This window comes from Gopherus evgoodei, chromosome 9 (assembly GCF_007399415.2).
Source record: "Gopherus evgoodei ecotype Sinaloan lineage chromosome 9, rGopEvg1_v1.p, whole genome shotgun sequence".
Taxonomy (NCBI): Eukaryota; Metazoa; Chordata; order Testudines; family Testudinidae; genus Gopherus; species Gopherus evgoodei.
The window spans coordinates 2,096,442-2,120,484 of NC_044330.1; positions in this window are offsets into that span (position 1 = coordinate 2,096,442).

Genomic DNA, 24,043 nt, shown 5'->3' on the forward strand with positions numbered 1-24,043 from the left:
TCCAGGTAGGAACCAGCCTACGCAGTAGCGATGCCCGTGGTCCCCTCGGGGGCGTGGTGAAAAACGGGGCATGAAACTGTGCAGAGAAAAGAGGGGAAATGTAGGCAAGTGTTGCTGCAGCTGCCGGATGATGCGAGGAGACTTGGCCGTGTGCTCAGCATCCAGCCAGCGAACGCTGCCAGTGCCTGTGGGGAGGGAGCGGCCGCAGGGCAGGGTGCACTACCAACACTCAACCAAGTTCGTTTATTACAGGCAGCTCAGCAGGTGCATAAATAACCCCCCCAGAGCGCCCCCCCCACTCCGTCTCCAGGACCTGGCGGCTCCATTTCATCACCCCCGCCTGGACACCATGTTCTCAGTGGGCTGAGCTCACAGCCGGGGAAAGCAACTGCAGGTATCCAAGGCTTGATGGGATGGGCCCCAGAGCAGCAAACCAGCCTTGACCTTGAGGAATTAATCGGCTCCGGTCTGGGATGGGAGGGGGCGTGCGAGCTGGGTGGCTCTCCCCTTTCAGGGCAACCCCGGGAGCCCGCTTGTGAGGGGAACATGGGAGACAGGGCTGAATTCTGAGACACCAGCCTGTGTTGTGAAGCTTGCATGATCCAGACTCATTTCCGAGGGCCCCCTGAGGAGTGAGGGGGTGACGGGAGGTTTACTCACCGCTGGAATGGCTCCTTGTGGCTGCGGCAGGGGATTAGCTCTGTCAGTCTGACACCTCTTCGGGGGACGCTCCATCCATCTCTCTCTCTTGAGCCTCAAGGGCTCCCTCCTCAGGGCATGGCCCTCCGGCCAGATCACTGTAGCTCTCCCCTCCTGGGGGTGCTATCTAAGTCTTCCACCCTGGCCCAGGCAGTCCCCTGCCCTGGCTGCGCCACTCCCCGAGTGACTGGAACAAACGGTCCCGGACAGGCTTCAAGGTCACTGTCCAGATTCTGTCCCTCATTCCGGGGCTGGCAGGGGAACCCAGACCCACCCTCTACACCAGGGTCCAGTCCTGGGCTCTATCTCCAGCAGCCAAGGTCTATGCTACCTTGAACCTTCCTATCACTGCCCTGGACTACAACCTACCTTGCCTATAGCCAGGTCGCATTCCCCACCCTTCTAGCCATACCCCTATCTCCTGGGTCTGCTAGACAAGCCTTTGCTCTTGGCTCTGACTCCTCTCTCCCGTGTCCCAGGGCGAGGGATGGCAGCGCTTCTCCCTGCAGCCAGATCCCTGGCTTTGTAGAAGACCCTCCTGCTCCTGCACAGGTGAGGTCCCTAAATTAGGGCTCTGCTCTCAGGCTAAATATCCCCAGGTTTGCAGCCTAATAGGTTAATTGGCCCCTTGAGCCTACGTTAACCCATTCGGGGCGAGTGTGGGCAGCACAGCCCATCACACAGGGCTTAATATTGGCTTGAGGGGAGAGCTGATGGCTTTTTCATTGATTCTTCCTCCCATTGTGTGGGACATGGAGGACACAAAAGGGATGAGCCCTGTTCCAACACCAAGCCTGGCTACACCGTTCCTCCACTGCCCACTGCGGATCCTCTGGGCCTGTTCCTGCTGGTCCCCCAGCAGCCAGCCCAGTCATTGGCCGGGCACTGGGTCGCTGGTGAGAACAGTCATTAAAAAATGGCATGAGAGGCCCCTGCAGCCCGGTCGGTGTGAGCTGTCCAGGCTGCGAGCCAGCTCTGAGGAGCGGGGTGAGCACGGGGTGAGTTCTCATTGTCCATTATTCTGAGCTGTGTATCATCCTCTCTCACAGGACTGGCCCAGTGGAAGCAAATAGAGACACAAGCTGGGGGAGGTAATATCTTTTCCTGGGCCAACTTCAGGTTCTGACTGAAGAGGAGCTCTGTGTGGCTCTCAGAAGTTGGTCTAATAAAAGCTATTCCCTTCCAGACCTTGCCTCTCTCATATCCTGGGGCCGACACGGCTACAGCACTGCAAACGATACACGAGAGGAGGGGCATTAAGGCTCCATAGAGTCAAAACCCTATATGGAAGGAACAGAAATGACTCTACATCCCATCCCATCCCATACGTAGTGTGTGCAGTGGTTAAAGAAGAGGACTGGGAGCCAGGACTCCGGTTTGCGGGGAGAGGGTCTGTATCGAGTGGGTCTAGCAGTAATTCAAGAGTCCTAACTTTTAATGTGAACTTTACCACTGATTCATGTCTGGACATGGGCAAGTCACTTAACCGCCTTTGCCTCAGTTTACTCATTTGCAAATGGCATATTATTATTTTCATATGTATTATGGCAGGAGCCCTGGTTCCTGACCTGGACCCTACTGTGTTAGGTGCTGTACAAAACACAGAATAAAGAGATAATTCCTGCCTAGAAGGAACTGCTTCTTTTCCTCACGGGCATGTTCTGAATATTTACAGAGCCCTGAGCTACTTCAATGAAAGGTGCAAATTGTTACTACCAAGTTTTACTCTGAATAATTCACTCTTTCGTATTCACCCATGAAAGCTCATGCTCCAAAACTTCTGTTAGTCTATAAGGTGCCACAGGATTCTTTGCTGCTTTTACAGATCCAGACTAACACGGCTACCCCTCTGATACTTCACTCTTTACTTGTATCAGTGCAAAAAGAAACACAATTTTTTTTTTAAAAAAGCATCTTAAACAGATGTTTAAACCCCCAGTTGAACTGAATATTTAAAAAGCAAAAGCTTGACTTCTCTGTTGAGGCCTGGCCTGCCAGAGACCCACCTGGAGTTTTATAGCCAATTTATAACACCCTGAAAATAGAGATTGATAACAGAAATGCTGACATAACCTGAAGCTGAAAGAGCAACCATGCCACTCACATTATTCTTGCATTTTCACTGCTAATCCCCTCGCCCTTGCGTGTCTCCCAGTAAAGAACTGGTGCGGCCTGCTCAGCATCCCCAGGGAAATGGCAGGAGGCAAGGAGAGGTGAAAGAGGTTTGCACATATTGTATTACTTGCCCCCACACTCTCCCTAGGCTGTCACAGCACCAGTGCATCCAGTGGCTTTTGCCATCACAGACAGCCTGATAATGAGAGGAGGTCTGTTCACAGGGGGATCCCTCTGTTCCAAATTGCCCGTCCTCCTCCACACACCAAAAAAAAAAAAAAAAAAAAAGCAGAACTGTTCAGTTGGTTGTAAAAATTAATGAGTTCAGATACAGCCTTGCTTTATTCCGGTCCAGCTGCGTAACCACGGCGATGTTGTCCAGCACACTAGACAGTTACATCAGCTCCACACCCCGGTACAATGCGACTTTGTTTGATCTCAGAAACAAGATCAGACTCCTGGGCTTTTGCACATCCTGCTTCCTACATATGTAAAATCATTTTGTTACCAGCCAGGAGAGTTCATGTGAACCAGTCTCGCTGCGCAGCTGAAGCAAACAGAACATGCCCCCATGGGCACATCTTTTACCAGATGGAGGTCTGGGGAGAGAAATCTGAGCCGCTCCTTGGGCGTAGATTGGGAACTTGTCAGGGCTGGAAGGAACTAGGCATCTGTACAGCTCCTAATGCAATGGGGTGCTCAGCAGGACGGGGGCCTCTGGGCACTACAGTAATATTAATGTTAAATAAGAATCATTAGTATTTCTTCATGCTTTACCCTCTGCTGCCCTGGTGTTTGGGAAAAAGAGCTGCTACAGTGCCATGCCAATCTCCGTGCAGATCCCTCTTTAGAACTTCCCTTCGCTGGGAGGCCCACGAAACACTGGAGGGGAATGCAATTCCAGACACAAACTTTGCATCTTGAGCTCCTTCATTAGAACTGGACTGGGCTGGGCATTCATTGCACACATAGGTGAGCACATTCTCACAGGGATCGATGGGATTGTTACCTGCACAAAATCCTTTGTCACTTGCACACTCTAGGGCACCCACCTCTACCTAGTTCCCAGGGCTCAAGGCATAACACTTTTAATTTAGACACTCTAACTTTACCCCTCTGTGGGCTCCAGGCTCTACTCCTCCGGGCTCCAGGTAAACACTCTTCCCCTCTGGACTCAGAGCAAACACCCATTCCCTCTGGACTCAGGGCTTAATCTTTTGTGGGTTTATAGGGTCTTTTACCAGTGAAAGGGTTACAGGATTTAAATATAGGCCTCTCAGTTGTAAGAAACAGAGCAACTGTCATGCTAAGTCTTAGCCTACCATTGCAGGACCTGTAGAAGCAGAGCTCATGTCAGAAGCAGGTGGGAAGACAGCAGAGTCGAGTCAGCATGACCCAGCCTTGAGACAGCGATGTTTTGAGAACAGAAGTGAGAAAATACAGGAATGGGCAGGACATAACATAAACAAACTGCAGATGTTTTTAATTAATGCATGTCACTAACATGTATAAATGCTTCTGTGATACTGCTTGTACTTTGAAGAAACTGAGGCAGAGATGCTCTCTATCAGCTGTGTCTTCCCTTGCAATTGCATATTCTGAATAAAGTTGTCTCTGATTTTGTTGCCTCCAACCTGAGAGTGGAGTTTGTTTCTTCCACAGAGCCTTACGCAGTAAATAACCTCTATTTATTAACAATCACCCAAACAGAATGCACACACTACACATACAATGCTCACCACTCCCAATAAGGCAGATGAACTTTTCCTGCTGGCCAGTCAGGATCAGATCATCTGGAGGACACCAGTTTCTGCACAGTGTCATTGGCAGAGTGCTGAGGTCTGGCAGCTCTGATCTTGAGGCTGGGGACTGGAGTTGGTTCCAAAGAAATTCCTTAAATTTGGACCCCAATTTATAGAGTGAAACTTGAGTCTTGCTTAGCTGTACATTAACCAATCATTTTACCAAAATATTACTAACCAATCTAACACTGCAACAAAATTCTCTAACCAATCCTACCCCACCACCTTAATTAATTTACACCCAGCAAGATGAATGATGTAACAGACAAACAATCGAAGAACCAGGGATCATACAAACAAAGGGGAAGTGGGCATCCTAATGACAAAACAATAAGGAAATGTGGATGTCACAGCCACAACTATTGGTAAGTGATTCCTTGTCAGACAGATATTGTCAAACTAAGTTTTCTTTAACTATCTTGAGATCTGTTTCTTTATCTAGTGATAGTGGGGGGCATTAGGATGGGGTCTCCTTAGCAGCCGGATGTTACATTATTTTAATGTGATTTAGATGGAATGTGAGGATGTGACTTCCTGCTTCTTGGCTAATGGCTGCTGCTCTCCTAATCTGGCTGCATACAAAGGCCTTGGGCCTTACCATGTGGCTACAAGAAAAGGCCTCATCCTTACAGGACTCCGTGTACAGGTAAATGCTTATTGCTGGGAGAGACAGTTGTATGATTCTGGCCTATCTGTAGTGCTCCCAGGACTAGAGGGAGAAATGTACCAGACAATTTTATTCTGGTCTAAAGTACTTATTTAGCCCATGGCTGCTAGGAGAATTACCCAGAGGAATGAGTATGACACTCTGTTGCTTGCTGTTAGCTCTGTTCATTGATTCATTATGGGTAGGGGACCACTTCCAGAAATGGCAAATGTTTCCATGCTGCAGGCTGCTCTGACATCTCTAAAATCTGTTTTCTTTTGAAGTGAATTTTGACGTGGGCTTTGTGTTTTCTTAAAAAAACAAAACTTCGAAGCAACCACCCTCCAGACATTTGACTGTGAACAAGGCAAGTTGCCTTCCATTTTGAATGGCTTTTCCTTGTGTTGATTAGCATTGACCACCGGATTCCATTCTCTGGATTACTCTGAGAGCAAGGATTTAAGGCCTAGCAAAGAAAACAGCCTCTCATTTCAAAATTTTCCAATCCTGGCAAGTTTACAGCTAGCACACACAGCAATCTGATCATCAATTGTTTTGTGTCAGATCAGCCTCAAGACCTGCAGCACCAATAACCCAAATCAGAATATCTGAGGAGAGGCCTTCACTGCTCCTCCCTCGCTTGTTTGAAAACCTCATCCGAATAAACAAAATCTGAAAGGGCCGAGGCTGCTGGAAAGGAAACAGTAAATGATCCCATCTGTGAGTCTTCGCTAATATCTCCTCAGACAGGGAGAAAAGGAGATTACAGGAAGAAGAGTCTCTCTTTGCTCAGGAGGAAATACCACTGCATTCTAGCATCCTCACTGGTCCACTTTCCATTCATTATGGGGGAACTGCGACATGAGCCTGCGAAGAGAGGGGCACCGTCTGAAAGGAGAATGAACAAAAAGAAGATGGCGCTGAACCAAACTGAACAAATTCAAGCTGAGGATACCAACATGGAGACACCAAAAATTAGAGGTTGGTTTTGAAATTTTGGCCTAAAGGAGTTGGCCAACTTGACAGTCAGGAATAGCAGCACTCAGGCCTCCAGACTCGCCCCCTCACCCCCGCCGCCCATTTCTAGAACAGCCCCTCCCTGGTGGTTCTGAGCTGTGCACCGATCATCCCTTGCAGTGACATTTCAGAGCCAGAGCTGTCTTCACACTTAAACATTCCAGCTGCTGCGGCAGGAAAAGTTGGCGCATGGTGGCAGAGATGCTCTGGTGGTAATTACGGCCGTGCCAGACGTCAGAAGCAGTGGAAATCGTGAGAACCCTTGTTCCTGTTAGATTTCCAGCTACATTCTACAGACATAAAAACTGGGATTAATTAGTCATAGCACTTCAAAGAGCTTTAATGCCTCAGGATGAGCCCACACACACACACACACACACACACACGCTGGAACTGAACAACAAACCTCGGGGCAGTTCGAAACACAGAGCCGAGTTTTGGAGCTTGAGTCCAGCTATGTAATAACCAGAGCTGAATGAGCATCCAAAAATGTATTAATCAAATAAATTTTCTTGGGACTAATTCTGTCAGCCAGTTAATTTATTCAGTGAATAATATTCAGCTAGCAATCGGCAGATGGGACACATACTATATGTGACAGAAGCAACATTCATTGAAGAATTATTCTCTCAATGATTTTTAACTAGCTCCAGTTACAATGAATTCAACTCCCAGATGCCCTACAGAGAGGGGCAAATGTTAGTATTTGAGTTATTACGCTACAGATGGGGAAACTGAGGCGCAGAGAAGGTGTGTGTGTGTGTGTGTGTGTGTGTGTGTGTGTGTGTGTGTGTGTGTGTGTGTGTGTGTGAATAACCTGCCTAAGCACATAGAGAAATGTAGCCACAGGATTGGAATTCAGGAACTCCTGGCTTCTGCTCCCTAACCTACTCTCAGAGAAACTACTGGTGAAATCCTGGCCCCACTGAACTCTATGGGATTTGTGTCATTGACGTCAATGGGGTTAGAATTTCACTCATTGTTTTTTGCCGGTTCTAGTAAGTTCTGGGGAGACACAGTATAACAAGTTACACCTCCGCAAGTGTGTGTGAAATGGTGGAGCAGGGCCCAAGTCCTTTGTGGGGTGCCCCTCACTAACTTTCATGGCTGGGATTTTCAAAAGGGAGTTAGGCACCTGAGATCTGAGCACCTTAGCTCCCCTAGGCTCCTTTGGAAATCGCTTCTATAGCTCTTACGGTCAGAAGTGACCTGGGCTTGAACCAGTCCCTTGCCCTGAAAAGGGGCTATGGACATTAGCCAGGACACTCTGTTTGTACCATTTGTTATTTTCATCACTACCACAAACTGGAGATGAAGAGACTTGGGACCAGATTCGGCTATTGGCTTCACTGCTGTAAAACTAGAATAACTCCACCGAAGTCAGTGGAGCGACTTTGGATTAACACTCATGTAACTCAGAAAATAATTTGTTTCCTACAGTCTTAATCTAATACAAACCCTGTCCAACATGAGACTGACCCGCCCGTGTTACCTCCCGGGTTCTGTCTAGTTCAGGCCATGGTTTGCATGACTAAGGACAATAAGGCATTTAAAAAGTATATTAGGAACAAAAGAAATCCTAGCAATGGTATAGGTCCATTATTGGACAAATATAGAAAATTGTTAACAATGATGCAGCAAAGGCAGAAATATTCAATAAATATTTCTGTTCTATATTTGGAAAGAAGTAGGACTGAAGTATTTCCAGCTCATTAGTAACTAAGGAGCTGGAAATCCAACATCTACAAGGGATGAATATTTTTAAATCAGCCTGTCTAGATAACTTACACTCAAAGATCTAAAAGAGTTGGCTGAGGAGATCGCTGGCCCATTGATGTTAATTTTGAATATACACCTCTACCTCGATATAATGCTGTCCTCAGGAGCCAAAAAATCCTACCGTGTTATAGGTGAAACTGTATTATATCAAACTTGCTTTGATCGCCCGAGTGTGCAGCCCTGCCCCGCCGGAACGCTGCTTTACCGCATTATATCCAAATTTATGTTATATTAGGGTAGAGGTGTATCTTAGAATACCAGGGAAAAGTTATTGTTGTGCCAATATTCAGAAAGGAAAAGCAGGATGACACAGATAACAATTGCCGCCAGGCAAAATAATAGAAAAGCTGATACTGGACTCAACAACAAATTAAAGGATAGGAGTACAATTTTTGCCAGTCAACATGACTTTAATGAAAATAGTTCTTGTCAAACAGGCCTGATTTCAGTCCATGATGAGATTAGATCTCATTGATAAAGGTAACTGAATAGATGTAATAGAATAAGGGCTTGTCTACACTGGCAATTTCCAGCACTGCAACTTTCTTGCTCAGGGAGGTGGCTGCACCGTGACCACGCAAGGCATGTTAAAGCATTGCCAGTGGAGACTAGCCCTTAGTCGAATGCCTTACGAAAGTCTTAGTACTGCAAGACAGTGTGATTAAAAAGTCAGCACTATGCAATAACAGCAAACCCCCATTAAATGGATTAAGACCGGCTAATTTACAGACCTCAAAAAGTCGTTATCTATGGGGAATCATCCTGGAGTGGTGGTATTTTGAGGAGGGTTCTGCAGGTTCATTGATGGTCTAGGAGTAAATATCAAATCACAGTTGAAGTTTATGCATGACCCAAAGGTTGGCTGATGGGTAAACAATGAGGAGGACAGGGCAGTGATGCATAATGCTGGTGATTAACCATTGGAGCAAACTCTCCCGGGAACTGGTGGATTCTGCATCTCTTGATGGCTTCAAATCAGGCCTGGATGTCTTTTTTGGAAGATATTCTTTAGCCAGTCACAAGTCATTGGGCTCAGTACTGGGGCACTGATGCAACCAATGCTGGGATACTGTGTCCAGCTGTGGCACCTGCAGTTCGAGAAGGATGTTGATAAATTGGAGAGGGTTCAGAGAAGAGCCTGAGAGTGATTAAAGCATTAGAAAGCCGCTTTACAGTGATGGACAGAAGCAGCTCAATCTGTTTAGCTTAACAAAGAGAACATTAAGGGGTGACTTGTTCACAGTCTGTAAGTACCTACATGGGGACCAAATATTTACTAACAGGCTCTTCAATCCAGCAGAGACAGGTCTAACGATCCAGTGGCTGGAAGTGGAAGCTAAACACATTCAGACTGGAAATAAGGTGTAAAATGTTAACAGGGAGGATAATTAACCTTTGGAACAAACTTACCAACAAACTCACAGTGGATTTTCCATCACTGACAATTTTTCAGTCAGGATTGGCTGTTTTTCTAAGCGATCTGCTCTGGGAATTTTTTGGGGAAAGTTCCATACCTGGTGGCACACGGAATGCCACACTAGATCTAATGGTCCCCTCTGGCCTTAGACTCTATGAATCTACGAGTTGCAAGTACCAGTGCACTCTCCTCAGTGGTAGGACAGCAAAAACAGGGGATCTTCCCTTGTTAATTACAGTGCATAACAGAAGCTGGTCTCAAGGTCAAGCAGAAGGAAACGAGTGCTACTAATGGTCACTGGACAGCATTGGCTGCATGATGGCATTGGAGAAGGGTTTTCTGCTCTGTATGTGTAGCTTGAACTAATATATTAACACCCCACCACCACCCAAAAAAAAGCCATACAGCACACCACGTTGTATCACTGGAGGGAGCACACAGGGGAAGTCCAGCAGCAGTGCAGACAACAAACAAACTTTTCTCTGCAGTGGCCACACTAAGGATCAAAGGGCTGCGAGGGAAGGCCGTGCCTGCTCTGTGCTGGAGGAGAGCCCTTTTGTGCCTGAGATAAAAGGGAGATTGTCTGAGAATGGCTCATCCTGTTGGCTTCTATCCCCTACTCTCCATAATGCGCCCATGCCAGGACTAAAGTGGTAGCTGCCTGTGCTAGTGCTAGTCATGTTGGGGAGAAGCAGATCTCCCCAGATCACAGCAGCCAACACCTGACTCTTATCACAGCGCTTAGGAAAATGGGCTTCCTCCGTTCTGCTGGGTCTCCTCCTCCTCCTTAGGGGCCTGGCCATCTCTCACCTACTCAGAGTGCTAAGAAAATGAGAGGTTGGCTTGGATCAAAAGGCTGGGCCTCACCCTTCCCCCTGCTTTGGCACTGCTCCTGAGCAGAGACCTCCTTCACTGGAGTCTTACACGAGTTCCCTTCCATGTCTGCTTCCAACTTGCCTGATAATCAGAACCAGGTTTAGCTTCCCAGCCACCTGATGTCCCCAAGTCAGCCTGCCCTGCAAATCAACCCAGGTCAGACCTGAGCTCCTGAAAACACTTGGTGACAGTTGTGCCATTTCCCATTAAAATTTCTTTATATTGGGGGCCTGCTAACTCTGGGAAATTGCAGGGACAACTTTCAAAAGTTGCCAGCATCACATGTCTTCCTGTAACACAGCTACACTGTTGTTTCCTATGGTACTTTCTTTCCTTTCCCCAATAGTCTGGTGCCTGCTGTGGTTATATCTGCAGCATGTCTCAGACATAGCCCTGCTGTACAATCTTGCCTTTGTTTTGTTGTGTATATTTTTTCCCTTTTCACCACAGTTATGCAGATTCTGCAATGATAGCACCTTGGGCGGTGACCTCATGAGCCCTCACACATTAAGCAGGATCAGACATGGTCAGCTTATGGATGGGAGACTCTTATGGATCGTAGCTGCCAAGGTGCCGCAGGAAGAGGTATTGATGATTCAGTAGGTGACACTCTTTCCTCTGAGTCAGTGCTGAACCCAAGGCCTCAGTGAAGTGCTGCAGAAAGTGAGGTGGAGGGACACTCTCCCCTCCCAGTCATTGTTTTGATTCCAGTACCCCAGCATGATGCTAAGGGCTCTTGTACTCTTGCCATCCTTATGGACTGGATGTTAAAACAAGATCCTTGTCACATCTGATCACTAAAGATCCCATGGCCCTTTCCACAAGAACAGTAATACATAACAAGAACTAGTAATGATAATAATCGGTCATTAATAAGGGGCTTAGCCCTGGTATCACGGCCAAATGCCAGCTTGAGTAGCTGCATTTTGCCTCTTTAAATCCCCTGCCAAAAGAGTCTACTGGACACAAGCTTCTTCCTCACTTTCCATCCTGAACTGTTGCATAGACTGCTGTCCTGTCCATGCACACTGCACAGTCTGCACGGATTCCTAGAGCCCTGCAAATCTGTGGCTACCCGCTTGATATCTGCAGCTATCTGTGCACCATGTTTGCAGATAGCAGATCGGATGAGGACACAGATTTTGTATCTGCAGAGGACTCTACTGATTCCATGCACAGAACTTCCACTGAGTCCCATGATGTGGCGCAAAGAGAAATGTTCCTCCCTGCAGATCCCGAACGCTACTAGCTAGGCAAAGCTGCTCTTAAATATCAGTTATTTTTTGCAAATCCAGACAGAATCTACTGTTCTGTCTCTACAGCCATTTAAAAAGAAATTTTCATCAAGTCCGTAACCCTCACCCCCATGTTAACTGAACAACAGCAGCGAAGGAGCCATGGGTGGAGTGGACAGGCTGCACGGCTCGGTTAAAAGCCTGGCTTCCACCAAGGCCTTGAATAATGGAAGCTAGAAAGCAGCTTCAACACCCTGACAGTGGAATTAAAATGAAGCAGTGTGTCACACATGTTCAATATTGGGGGAAGGGACCTTGGAAAGGGCACTTAAGACACAGGGACCAAGCTGAGGAAACAAACATGATTTTATCAGGACCCGTGGGTTGTTGTCCTGTCTCTGGAACGACAGCTAACTTTTGTCCTCAACTTCACAAAACGAGTGTGAAGAAACCTGAGGAAGTTTCTCGTGGCAACGGAATGTGATTTGGGAGATGCCACTATTTGGACTGCCACCTCTCTGCTGGGAACACTGCCCAGCACGGATGTTCACAAGCACAAATACGACTGTCCTGACCTTTGCTTCCCACACTTATGTCACCCTATGTCAGGGATTATCAATTATTTTTTTGTCAAGGTCCAAGTTTCTTGGTCAAGGCATAGTCAAGGTCCAGACCAGAGAGAATAATACAAAAATAACAACATCACCAATCACAAATAAATAAAAAGATTTCGTGGGCTGTTCAAAAGCCTCTGGTGCTCCGGATTTGGCCCATGGTTTGCCTATTGACTACCCTGGCCCTATGGAGCCAGGGACTTCTAAAGACTGATGTCCAGAGGGGCTCACTGCCTGCATTTTTCACTGACTTCAAGGGGAGCTGTGAAGGCTCAGTTCTTCTCCATTGCTGCAAGAGGGTTAAATCATGATGACAGGGACAGGAGAATTAGCCCTGATAAAATGAGCTCTATATGCCCACCCAATCCAGTGATGACTACAGAGGTTTCTGTGTAGTTCATTGCTTGAGGGTAGCCAGTGCGTATCACTGGTATGAAACCAAGCACAGAATGTGTGCCATCCACACATGCCTTCTGCCTAGAGAGCAGTTACCCAGTCACAATGCCAAGACAGCTCAAGGTGCTCGAAGAGAAATCCACGTGTCTAGCCTGCAATGCCAAACAGCTAGCTGAAAGTGGGGAGCAGAGCTGGATGGGAAATGGTTTTCCCATCCCATTAGGATTTTTGAGATTTGAAAAGTTTCCTCAGCCTAAACTGTGATGAAATCTCAAAATCTCAAAAATGTTTATTAACCAAAAAATCTGAAAAAAAACAAAATGTGGATCGGGTCAATTGAAACGTTTTGATGTTGACCTTTCCCCTCCCCCCACTATGAATTAACTTAAATTTCTAAATGAAAAGTTGTTTTGAACCAAAACGGGATGTTTGAACAACTTCGAAACCTTTTTCCCCCAATTTTTTTCAGAACAGGAAAAGTGATTGACCCCCAACCCCTTTTAGCAAACAGTTTAGTTCAAGAAACTGGCATTTTCCAATGAAAAAATATTTCTTTGGAAATTTCCTGACCAGCTCTACTGGGGAGTCGTTAGTTTGGATTCGACAATGCAGACATTTCCCGGGAATGATAAAGCAACTGCAAAAAAAAAAAAAGTGTTTGGCTGAAGCGACGTGTTTGCCCCCAGGAGCAAAAGGAGCTTCCGATAATGGTACCAGTTGCTTTCAGCAGATTGTTTTTCCCCTTTGTGCCCTCCGAGTTCCCAAAAGCAAATATGGTATCAATGAGTTAGGCTTAAACCTTTGATTTATTGTTCTCCTCTGCAAGGGAAATAAGGAACCTGTTTATCCTTCCTAGGTTAGCTCATTTTTAATAGCATGCAGTGTACGTGATAGAGGCAATGTCCTTCCAGATGAGCTCTCACACACATGCCCTGTATAAAATATAAGAACATAAGAACATACAGGGACAGATCAAAGTTCTGTATAGCCCAGTGGCCAATGCCAGGTGCCCCAGAGGGAATGAACAGAACAGGGAATCATCAAGTGATCCATCCCCTGTCACTCATTCCCAGCTTCTGGCAAGCAGAGGCTAGAGACACCATCCCTGCCCATTCTGGCTAATAGCCATTGAGGGACCTATCCTCTTTTAACTTATCTAGTTCTTTTTTGAACCGTGTTATAGTCTTGGCCTTCACATCATCCCCTGGCAGAGTTTCACATCTGCGAACCTGCCTCAGAGTTTTTAGAAGCCAGCACCAAACAACCAACAACAAGAAACTGCCGAGGGATTGTGTAAGCTGAAGGCTGGAAATCTGATGGACCTTTCCCGATGCTGATGCTGGCCCATTACCCCAATTCCTTCTACACACCCCACTCTGGGACCCAACCAATCACCCCCTTCCCCTTGGAAGAGCGAATGAAGAGATAAAGATGGAACTGGGACCTGCTTTATTCCCACTTGTGCTTTCTTGCATGAGTCTGTGTCAGGCTTTCTTAAATGCCATGTGCAAAAAAGGAAACAAGTGATGAGATCTCCAGGGAGAACCACGGAGTTATTCACTGGGGATGAGTGAATCTCAGAATCACTGGGCCAGATACTCAGCTGGTGCCAACTAGGGTCACTCCACTGAAGTCAATATTGCTATGCTGATTTACACCAGCTGCAGATCAACCAGATTGTTTGTGTTTCTGCAGCCCCTAAAAGCCCTGACTGAGGTTGGACTCAGTTGTGCTTGGCCCCCATGTTTTGGTCTATGTTTGTACAGGGCCTAGCACAATGGGGTGCGGCCTCTAGACAGACTGAGGTAGAAACAAATATCAAGAGCGTCCACACTGGAGGGGTGGTCCTGGGAATGGGCGACAGGGGATGGATCACTTGGTTATTACCTGTTCTGTTCATTTCCTCTGGGGCACCTGGCATTGGCCACTGTAGAAGGGTGGGACCGGGGCTCGACCCTCCCTGAGGGCGGAGGGGAGCCTCACCGGCTCACCACACTCTGTCAGCCCGGGGCCCGCCCCTTGCTTCAGGGCTGTGTGGCGCCACACAGTCACTTGGGGGCTCAGGCCCTCGGTTGCAGGGCTGAGCAAACAACCACCAGTCTAGAAGCCCAGGCTCTGGGCAGGGAGGGGCAATAAGCAATTCAGGTGCATAAAGCCCAGGCCCTGGCTCAGGGCTCAGGCCCTTCAGGAGGGGCTGAGCAAACAACACCAGGAATGGCCTCCCCAAGCTAGGGAGGAGGGGGAGTCGGCCACCCTTGCAGGGGTGGCAGGGAGACGCAGGCCCACCACTCCACTGCGTTCCAGCCCGGGGCCCTGGCAGCGGTCATCACCGCCGGTGGTCCGTGGGGGATCCTGACCGAAACACACTGACGTCGGCTCAGGTGAGCCTGCAGCCTGACTGGGGTCGGCTGCCCCCGGGCCACTTCCAAGCTCCCCCTCGCTGGGGACCTGCCCTCCGCCGGCATCGCCCGGGGGGTCCCAGACCATGGCTTCCTCCGGGTGCTGGGCGTCGGGAGGTCCAGTCCACTCCTCTGGGTACTGGGTATCGGGGAGTCCCGGCCCCTCCTCGGGGTACTGGGCATGGGGGAGCTCAGACAGCTCCTCTAAAGGCCGGGCGTCGGGAAGCTCGGGCAGCCCCTCTGGGTACCGGGCACGGGGTAGGTCAGGCCTGGCGGGAGCTCGGGCCCCAGCGTCTGCCTTCTCCGGCAGCCTCCTTCCAACTGAGCGCTGGGGTCGGGCTTTTATACTTCCTGTCCCGCCCCTTGGCTTCCGGGGGGTGGGGACAGGCGGCGGTGGCGGCGCTGTACTTCCTGTCCCGCCCCTTGACTTCCAGGGGGCGGGGACAGGCAGCGGGGGCTCCGCCCACTGCCGCGCCTGTTCTGGCTTGTTCCTCTCAGGCACGGGGGGAGTGAGGCCTCCTTGCTACAGTCACTGTCAGAAGACAGGACACTGGGCTGGATGGACCCTTGGTCTGACCAGGATGGCCATTCTTATGCTTTAACTATGGCAATGTGGCTAAAGCAGTACCAGCTGCATGTGTAGACAAGCCCTTAGAATGTGCCTCATGCTGGTACGGCTTTATTTCCCTTTCTGTATCACCTGTTCCTATCTGGGATGGGGGAAAACACACACACACACACACACACACACACACACATACACACAAAAGCATAAACTGAATTCGCTCTAGAGCTTTCACTGGTATAACTATTTTGATTTTTTAAAAAATCATATCCCTAAGCAAAAGTATAAGAACAGTAAAATGTTCCAGTGACCACTGGGCCTTCCCTACCATAGATCCCGTCTTGGCCCTACTTACCTCCTGTCTACAAAGCTCGCTGATGTCCAGACTTGAGCTTCAGGCGGGAGGTGGAGCAGATGGGGAAGATGTCTGCTGAGTTGAGGAGAAAACCAAGTGCCAGAGTGGGCAGAGGAGGTGTGCATGTGCTCAAGCATCTGGGGCGAGCCCAGGGCCGGCGCTACCATTTAGGCAGCCTAGGCAATTGCCTCAGGTGCCAGAATAATTGGTGGGCGCCGTTTTCCCGGAGGGGGCAGCAGGCGGCTCCGGTGGAGCTGCCGCAGTGGTGCCTGCGGAGGGTCCGTTGGTCCGCGGCTCCGGTGGAGCTCCTGCAGTGATGCCTGCGGAAGGTCGGCTGCTCACGCGGCTCCGGTGGACCTCCCGCAGGCATCACTGTGGCAGCTCCACCGGAGCCACAGAGCACCGGACCCTCCACAGGCACCACTGTGGCAGCTTCACTGGAGCCACGGGACCAGCACGCAGGGTGGCGAAATTGCTGTCCGCCTAGTGCGCTCAAACCCCTAGTGCCGGTCCTGGGGGAGCCTGCAGGCGGGTCTGGGAGTTGACAGCTGAGGGTGTGTCACGACTCCTGCTGGCAGGAAGTAAGGAGGGATCAACAGCTAGAGAGCTGGGCTGGGGCATTTTGGGGGGAGCTGGTTACAGGAAAAGGTCACTGGGATTGTTGAGGAGGGGGAAGATCAGCAGATGTGGGGAGAGTCAGGCTGCAGCCAAGAGCGCTGTGTTTGTCTTCAGTGCAACAATTTGCTTTGACACGTTGAGAATTCTGAAGGGCTCATGATTGCAGAAGACGTGAACTGAATTGGGAAATGATTATTACCACGTTCCATGTCTGAACAGCAACATCAGCACAAGCAGTAAGAAGGGTCAGGTGAATCCTGTGACATGAAAAGTTCTGCAAAACTCTCAGGGCCAGATCCTGAACTGAGGTAAATCAGTATCTCTCTGCTGAAGTCAGGGGAGCGATACAATTTATAGCTGCTCAGATCTGGCCCTCACACTATTTGGGGGGATTGTAAACCTTGTTCCAAGTTTGCAAACCTATCTAAGTTTTCCATGGACACTCAGGCAACAAGGACAGGTGCAGTGCTAGACAGACAGACAAGACCAATATGAGACATTCATCACCCCCAAAAACCAGGCTGGCACAAAAGGGTACCTAACATTCAGCGTAGAGCTGGGTGTAGAAACAAAATTTTGTTTCATGAAGGGTTCTGAGATAGCTATAGGGTTTTTTCTGATTAGGGATGAAACCTGAATATTTCAAAAGATCTCTGCAAAAAGAATATTCCAGAATTTTTGTTTTGTTTTGTTTAGGTAAATCAAAGCATTTCATATTGATGAAATCTAAACATTTTTCTTTTGTTTTTGACTTTTTAATATATTTTATAATACAGAATTTAAAAAAATGAAACATTTTGTTCCAAAAGAACAGGTCTTTTCAACACTGTCAGAACTTATTTCCCCTTTGTTTCTCTGGAACAGAATTCTGGGGAAACGTGATTTTGCAGCGTGTCGATTTTGCCAGAACTGCAGTCTCGGATGGAAAATGGTTCTGTTGAAGTTGCTCTCCCCAGCTGTAATTCAGTGTACATCCTACGCCAAAGCACCCAGTTAAATTCAGTGTCTATATCCTGAGCCAAAGGCATTACCCCAAGGAAGAATTTAGCCCTCAGCAGTTGTTTTTCATTATACATTTCCTACCTCCTCCTTTCTGGTCCTTTTTCCCTTCTCTCTCTGTATCATCACCCAGTCTCTATACACTTGTGTTTCTCTTGGCCCATCTCCTTCATCTTCCACCCGGCTTTATTCCCTTCTGCCCCTCCCTCTGAGTTCTGAAGGATTCCCTTCTGGGTGCAATGTATGAAAAATCACAGACTGTTCTCGTCTCCATCTCCTCTCCTTGTGCTTCTCACCTCCAATGGCGGCTTAAAAAGCCCCCTTGAAAAGGAGGTTGGCCAGTGAGCTCATTCACAATAAGCCATTCTCCATTCACGCTGATTGAAATGTTACTCCTCCAACCCCCCCTGAGCACAACTGGCCTCTCAGGGGTGGGTGTCTTGAGGAAATGCAGACTGCTCCTCGGCTCGCTTTATGGATCTTCCAAAGCAATTGGTGGTAATAGGGTCTCCATTTCCATACCCACCCTCTGCTCATTAGCTAAAGTGGAATACATTCCTTTTATCTGCACACTCGTTTTCAAGGATGATCATGTCTTTTTGTGTGCACCTCCCTTTACTGTTCCCACACTAGGGTAATTGCTGATTGTGGTTGAGTTACTACATATTTACAGTCATGTAGAGCTAGTGAAGGGCTCCTGTCGTTTTATTTGGGCCATTTTATTTAACCAGCTACAAAGTCATTAACAAGTTGTTCAGTGGTAGCTGTCCCCGGTGTTTATCTTGCCCCCATGTCTTGGGAGGAATTTAGGGCAGGCAGATGGCTCGGTGACGCTGCCCTCCCCCACCGGAGACTCCCAAAGTGGGAAAGGAAGGGCTGGCAACACTGAGCACTCACTGGCCTTTCACACTATTTTTCTTAATTAAAGAAGAGGCAGATTTCTCCAGTGATAGGGTCCAGTATTCCGCAGGTATTCAGCATCACTCTGTGGCCACGCTCCAAGGAACACATTGCTCTGACGAGAGCCCATAAAAGCACCCACACACATGGCGGGAGTGGTGCTTTCGAAAGCATGGCCAGTGGATTAAGGCTGGTTACCTCCTGATTCAATGCGTGGCGGTAGCCAAACATTAGGCTAACCCCTCGAGAGCTGAGGCAAGCCAGGCTCCGTCCCAGCTGCAGGACGGGAGGGAGGCTGATTGCAGCAGGGAGATTGGTGCCAGGCATCTGTGAGCCAAACAACATCCAGATGAGAACAAAGAGGAGGAACCCCAAGGCAGACTGGGACTTAGGCCTTGTCTGTGCTCCAGAGAGAACCCATCGTGCTGCTGCTACATGCTCGTCCGATACAGCTACGGAAAACACAGCTCAGCACAGTCCATCGTTCCTGGCCAAACTGTGTTTCAGCTGCATTGGGGTGTCCTCTACGTGTGGCAATGCTTTTTGGGAAAGCCAGGGAAACTCTCCCATACTGCCCCAGCCCCAGCTCTTTACTCTAGGGGGAAATGTTGAAAGGAAAGACCAGCTTTGGAAAGATTTCAGGCCCAGATTTGTGCAGTGCAGTCTCCAATCTGACCCACCCTCTTACCGAAAAATCAACCCTTCCTGCATCTTGTTACCTTGATAACATTGCCTAAAAACTCTGGGTGAGATGGGCCAGAATTAGAGCCAGGCAGATAACTGATTACAAATGTTATCTGATGAATTTTGCCTTGTTTTCCTGCCAACTCAACTCAGATTAGTTCCTGCAGATGATTCTTAGGCCTAGCTGGTTTGCCTGCAGTTTGTTACAAGAGTGTAAAATTCAGGCGGTTTTGTTTGGACACAAAGCTCTCATGGCACCGTTGTGTGGCCTGGGACTAGGACAGTGTAGTGCTGAGAATCAGGTTTGCAGAGCACATTCTGGCAGTCAGGAATCCCCGGGAATATTCTGCAATGTTCACTTTGACTTGGCTGCTATGGTGAATGCTCTCTATGGCAAACTCCCACTTGCTGGACTTGGGGCTCTTTGGATTCAGCTATTATGCTTTTTCCAGGTGTCCCAAACTTCTGTGCAAAGAGTGTGTGTGCTGAGAGATTAGTACATGTAATCTGGGGGTGAATCTCCTCTTCATACAGTGGGCTAATTAACTCCCAGTTTAGATGCAGAATCATGATGAGCTATTGGCTGCAGGAAAGTTATTCCCAAAGGGAAGCAAATACCTTGTCAGAGTGGTTAGCCCCATTCCCGGCAGTGAATTCTCAGAGAGAACTCCACTCCATGCTCCTGCGGCTGGCTCCAGCTTAGCATTTGTTCAGCCTACTTCTCCTCTGCATTCATCTGAAAGAGCCATTCAGACAAAAGCTCAACATCTGAGGCTATTTGCCAAGTGTGCAGCTGGGTCAACTTGCAAAGACAAACGAAAGCTCCTCTGTCAACAGGTCTTAGAGCTCAGGTAGCCTCAGCGAATAGAGGGCAACAAGTCAAAGTCCTTTCACAAACTATCAAACCGCACTTAAATCTCATCCAGCAGAAGAGGCTGGGGCGGCAGGAGGGATAAAGAGAAGCTCAGAGGAATGGCCTCAGCCGCAGGATCTGTAAGCCCACCAATTAGTGCTATTAAAAAAGATAATTAGATCTGCTCCATGGAAATGGAGGGAGGAGGTGAGGAGGAGGCAAAATGCATTTTCCATTTAGTTTTATTTTAATGACTCTAAGAAGTGTCAAGAGATGCCAAAAACGCATAATTGAAAATATCAGCAGCATTCTTGGAGTATGTGAGTTCATGGTAGTTCAAATGGGAGGTCGAAGACTGTGTTTTTCTGCTCTCTATCGTCAGCCAAATGATACGTTACAAGCAAAATAAATTGGAAGGGGTCAGATTGGGACAGGGAAATTCCACCTTCTGTACACCACCCTTCCCCACCTCCAGAAAGCTTTTATTTCCAGCGATTATTAACATTATGGGACAGGCTTGTAGAATTTAATAGAAACGTATAAGCTTTATAGATGCATCCTATGGAATTGCATAGAGAATGATGTTCTTTGTGAGGATTCTGTAGGACGGACCAATTAAGCCTGTAGACAGGATAGAATACTACAGGATTTTCATTTGAGAGATCCAAGGGCAGAAGGAGGCGTTTCCTTAGAGACAACCATTGTCTAAAGGAACAGGCACAGGGGTAGCTTCTCAATTCTCTTCCAACCTCTCTCACCTACTGACCTTACAAAGGTTGTGCATTTTATAACTGTTATGCAGGTAGGGACTGACTGTCCCAGTCGAGTCAAAGGGAGTTTTACCATTCCTTTCAGTGGCTGCTCGATTGAGCCCTCAGGACTTGCATTACCCTTATGAAGTAGGTAAATATAAGGAAAGACTATGACATGATAGATGCCAGGAGCAATTCCAGAACCTTTACCATCTCAGTAAGAATCGGCAAGATAACAGTAGTTAATGTGTGTAAACCACTGAATATAGATTGATCTTCTCGCCCATTACCCATAGCTTATCACCTGGCTACGTATGTCAGTGATTTCCATAGCCACCACAAGCTGTGGGGCTATCATAGGCTTCTTATGGATGCACAAATTTATTAAGCACAAAGTGCTCAGAGAGCTCTGGCAATTAGCTTTCTCCTCACGTCCTCCGCCCATCACTGTCCTTCACTGTCGAGGGGGTAAGCAAGGCCCTCTCACTCAGGAAAGCCATAGGGCCTGATGGCATCTTTCCAGGGTTTCTTAAAAGCTTTGGAGCCAAGGGATGGAAATGGCTGGCAGCACTGTTCTCTAATAGCCATTCTCCAGGTTCATCCCAAGGATCTGATGTGAGGTTATGGTCATGGCCATTGCCAAGACTGGGAAGCCAACCAGTAATTCCCCACTATAGTGGCCCATGTCATTCCTCTGCACATCACACAAGCTCATGGTGAGATATTACTGGTAAGGACCATGCCGCTTGTAGGAGTAACGTTATGGAGTGAACAAGCAGATTTCCAACCAGGCTGTCACTGCACTCACAACCTTAACAACACACTGAGGCAGAATTCCAGGGAAACCTCAGGCCTGGGGCAGCTTTCATCAACCTATCTGTGGCCTATGACACTGTATGGAGGAATCACCTTCTCCTGAAAGCCAGCAATATTATCCCGCCCAATGCAATGATGACATTCTTCCAAGACTTTCCGACCATCTTAGGTTTCACATTTTCCTTGGTGACCAGGGCAGCAGGCCTCATACTCTTAGCTCTGGCCTACCACAGAGATCTGTCCTAGAAGCACTCCTGTGTAATATCCACCCTAGCAACCTTCCTTGAACATCATAATGGAAATTTGTCTATGCTGATGACATTTCTCCGACTGCCCAGGCACAGGATTTATCCATTATAGAACAAATCCTAACCAAAGACCTTAAAACCATGGACAAATATTTCTTATACTGGTATCTAAAACCAAACCCCACTATGGCTGTGGTGTCGGCATTCCATCCAAACAATCACAAGTCTAGGACAGAAACGCATGTGAACTTCTGTGGTCAGAAGAGATGATCCTAGCCCAAAATATCTTGGTTTGACATTTGACTGAAGCTTCACATACCACTGGCACTTGAAAAATATCCACAACAAAATAAAATGTACGTAAATCTCATCCAGAAACTGACAGGAAAGACCTGGAGGGCTGATGCAAAAACTCTGCACACCTCCTCACTGGTCTTTGTCTACTCCACAGCAGAATACTGCTCTATGTCTGGGCACACAGTTCCCACACAGGGCTTGTCGACTCTCAACACCACCACGCAGATCATTACAGGCACAATAAAATCAATGCCACAAATGTGGTTTCCCATACTGGTGCACACCCACACCCCCCAAATCCACCATGACATGAGACTCCTTTGGAAGTTCCATGAACAGAACAAGGCTCTTCCAATACAGGATGACTTAGATAATATATGGAGATTCTGACTCAAATCTAGAAAACCTTTTTGGCTTGCAGTGAGAGAGCCCAAAACACTCAGGGTTTTCCCCCAGAGATCAGTGGTGGGCAAGATGGAAGGACACCAACATTCCAAACACACACTTCATCAAGGACTCAACCAAATAACCCAGAGGTTTTCATTTCCACAGAAAAAATGATTTGTTTTGATTCACATCCACACATCATGAGCCAGGTGTGCCTGCCTTCTCCATAAAAGGGACCTGCAACACGGTCCTGTTTGTGACTGCAGAAATGGACTTCAAATTATAGAACACCTCATCAGTCAATGTCCCAAACAATCATAACCCAATGGTATCTTTGCCATCCATTGCATGTCACCTGAAACAATTAATCGGATTGCCCATCTAGACCTGAACATCTAACATGCTATTCTAATACAAAAAAGAAGCAAAAAAAACAAACTGTCTTTATTTTCTACAGGAGGAAGCTGAGTCTCAGGCAAGCTAGGACCAATTTTTTCAAAAGAATTAGAATCAATGTTTTCTGACTCCTGATTTGGCTTGATGCAGAGTTATCTATATAATTCTATATGATGGTTTAAGAATTTCACAGGAAGGATCTCAATCTCTCTTAAATTCTATAGGTGTTGTGATGGGGCAAGGCCAGATAGCTACAGTAAAGTAGTGAGGAACAGGTATGTTAGCCTCAGGCTAAACAAATCCCTGGTACCATGGTAACCAAATGGCAGTTTCTCCAGGTTAATCAAGACATGGGGCCAATTAAGATCTTTCTGGAAGGCAGTGGAGACAGCTACATTGGCTTCAGGTGTCCAATCAATCAAAGGCTGGCTGGAATTAGTTAAAAGCCTCCCACTTAGTCAGTGAGGGGAGCGTGTGAGGAGCTGGGAGCAAGAGGTGCAAGGAGCTGAGAGGGAGAGGCTGTGCTGTGCTGCTGGAGGATTGAGGAGTACCAGCGTTATCAGGCACCAGGAGGAAGGTCCTGTGCTGAGGATAAAGAAGGTGTTTGGAGGAGGCCATGGGGAAGTAGCCCAGGGAGTTGTAGCTGTCATGCAGCTGTTACAGGGGGCACTATAGACAGCTGCAATCCACAGGGCCCTGGCCTGGAACCCGGAGTAGAGGGTGGGCCCGGGTTCCCCCCAAACCTCCCAACTCCTGATCAGACACAGGAGGAGTTGACCCAGACTGTGGGTTCCACCAGAAGGGACGATCACTGAGGTGAGAAAATCAGCCAAAAAGCGCAGGACCCATCAAGGTAGAGGAGGAACTTTGTCACAGTGTTTAAAGTCATTGCTACAGAACCCTCTTTGTTTCATACTTTTTTAATTCTAGGGGCCTTTTCCACAAGGGAACTTAACAAGACCTTGGACTCACTGAAGTATTTATTCAGTTTTTTTGTGTGCTTAATAGTGCCACCAACATTTGAAATTAACGTAAAAACTGGACATCCAAATCCGTGGGCACCCTCAGCCTTCAAAGTTTGGGCTGAGAAAATAAAATAAAGGAAAATTTGAATGTGTGAAACTATTGCAGCTTTGAGCATTTCTAAACTTCTGAATCACTTTCCTTGAAACTTGGCT